This window comes from Chrysochloris asiatica, unplaced genomic scaffold (assembly GCF_000296735.1).
Source record: "Chrysochloris asiatica unplaced genomic scaffold, ChrAsi1.0 scaffold00540, whole genome shotgun sequence".
In the NCBI taxonomy this organism is placed as follows: Eukaryota; Metazoa; Chordata; class Mammalia; order Afrosoricida; family Chrysochloridae; genus Chrysochloris; species Chrysochloris asiatica.
In genome coordinates, this window is record NW_006409058.1 from 487,191 (window position 1) to 489,844 (window position 2,654).

Consider the following 2,654-nt stretch of genomic DNA (forward strand, 5'->3'; position numbering starts at 1 on the left):
TTGGTTCCAACTCGTAAGGACTCTGTATAAGGCTTCCCAGCAGCAGCTATGATCTGGGCCTTTATCACTGCAGCATAGAGGCACAACTGTAGCAAGGGGTAGGTGGTTACAGCAGCCAACTTAGATATTTCAAGGACAGTGAATTCTATGTCTTCTACCCCTGTACCCTGTAGCCAGAAGAGTCAAGCCACAACAGACTTCTACTTCTGCTGATCTCACTCCACCAGTTCAGCAACACTGTAGTCCTGCATGGTGACATGCTGCCGCCGTTCAGGAACCAGCAAGTCAGCAGGAGTCACACCAGCTGGATGGTGCTGGTCTACTTTAACCTTGTAACTAGGACCAGTCATGCTTTTAGGTTATTGTTGTTAAGTACTGTGGAGTCTGTTCTGACTCATAGCGACCCTGCACAGGGTTTCCGAGGCTGTAAATCTTTATGGGAGCAGAAAGCCTCATCTTTCTCCCGCAGACCAGCTGGTAGTTTCGAACTGCCAACCTTGAGATTAGTTGCCCAATTCATAACCACTACACTAACAGAGCTCCTAGGTGGGAGACGTTTATTTCCTTTCCCCAGGTCTCTTCTTGTAATACTTCCTATCCTTTGGTTTCACTTTCTCTGTCCTTGTGCTGGGGTGCAGAGGTGATAACCATCCAGACTTGTTTCTACAGTGCTTCTCAATGGCTTAGCCCTCCCTGTGAACAGTACATGTGGAGCATTTCTCCTCTTTCTCGGAACTCAGCCTCCAAACCTGAGGTTTGGCTTTCAGCAAGTAATCTGAAGTCTTCCAAAGTACTATGAGAAACAACCAACTCTCTAGTACTGTGCCCACAGGAAACCACATAGATGTGGCAGGCCACCCTTGGAACCCTCCTCTACTGGAGATCTTTGCTCCTGTGTCCATTTTGGTGCCAGGTGAAACTTACCAATAACTATGCCAATTGTTTTGCAGACGCTCCTTACCAAGCAGGTTTCCTTTAGATTCAGAGAGGCTGAAAATACTGCAAGGGGAGTCAAGAAGGGAATTCGTACCACTTTATTATCTCCACTGGCGGCCATTCGGCAGCCTGTTGGATGAGCAACTCTTGAGAGTCCCCCTTGAGGAAATCATATGCCAACCCCTCCCCATCCCCCCACCCCCTGACCCCCGGTCCTGCACTGGTAGAACAAAGAAATCAGGCTGCCAAATGTTACATAACCGACTTACATGATGAAGGTGGTTCCCAAGGTGGATGTAAACAAGCCCTCATACAAGGCCATTTGTAAACTGTTAGATCCTAAGGAGGCTACAAAAGCTATGAAGAGGCAGATTACCTGGTACCTCAGGCAAGGCTCCAGGAGCATACTTGTGTACTTCATGACAGATATCTCATTTTTGTTTTGATTTGCATCTCATTAATGGCTGTAATGACTGTGAAAATTTGTTTGTTACCCATCTGAATGTCTTCTTTGGTAAATGTTCATGTCCTCTATCCATTTTAAAATTAGATTGTCTTCTTGAAGTGTTGAAGTGTTCTATAAATTTCAGAGAATAGTCATTTGTCTGATATATCATTGCCAAAGGTTTTTTGTTGTTGTTGTTTTTAACCAGTTTGTGGGTTCATTTTTATTCTTTTGATGAAATCCTTTAATGCACATTTGTTTTTGCTGTTGGTGTTGTTAAGTACCATAGAGTTGGATCCAACTCATAGTGACACTGTACAGGGTTTCTGAGGCTGTAAATCTTTATGGGAGCAGAAAGCCTCATCTTTCTCCTGTGGAACAGTTGATAATTTTGAACTGCCCACCTTGAAGTTAGCAGCCCGATTCTTTCATTGTACCAGTACCAAGCTGTTTTGACCACTGTAGCCGTGTAGTAAATTTTGAAGTTGGGGAATGAGAGGTTTTCCTACCTTCTTCTTCTTAAGCAGTGGTTTGCTTATCCTGGGTCTCTTTCCTTTCCATGTAAAATTTGTAATTGTTCTTTCCATCTCTTTGAAGAATGTTGTTGGAATCTGGATTGGGATTGCATTATTTGTGTAAATTGCTTTGTGCAGTATTGACATTTTCACAATGTTAAGTCTTCCTATCCAGGAGCATAGTATTTTCCATTTTTGTAGGTCTCTTTTGGTTTCTTATAGTAGTGTTTTGTAGTTTTCTTTGTATAAGTCCTATGTTTCTCTGGTTACATTTATTCCTAGATATTTCATCCTTTGGGCTGCTATTGAAAATGGTATTGCTTTCCTAATGTTCTTTCCAAGGCTATTGTTTTTGGTATATGTTGATCTTATATCCTGCCACTTTGCTGAATCTTCCAATGAGGCCTAGTAGCTTTTTTACTGAGTCTTTGGGATTTTCTATGTATAGGATCATATCATCTGTAAATAGAGAGAGTTTTACTTCCTCTTTGCCAATTTGGATGCCTTTAATTTCCCTGTCTTGCCGAATAGCTATTCCTAAGAATTCCAGCAAAATATTGAATAGGAGTGGTGACAAAGGGCATCCTTGTCTGGTTACTGTTCGCAGAGGGAAGATTTTCAGTTTTTCTCTATTGAGAGTAATGTAGGCTGTTGGTTTTGTACATGTGCTCTTAAATATGTGGAGGAATTTCCCTTCAGTTCCAACTTTGTTGAGTGTTTTTATCAGGCATGGTTGTTGGATTTTGTCAAATGCCTTT

The 2,654-nt window shown here is 42.1% G+C and overlaps 1 pseudogene; it reads right to left on the reverse strand.

Annotated features, from left to right (window-relative positions):
- The window catches only part of LOC102841721, a 45,509-nt pseudogene that overhangs the window by 25,446 nt on the left and 17,409 nt on the right, over positions 1 to 2,654 (reverse strand).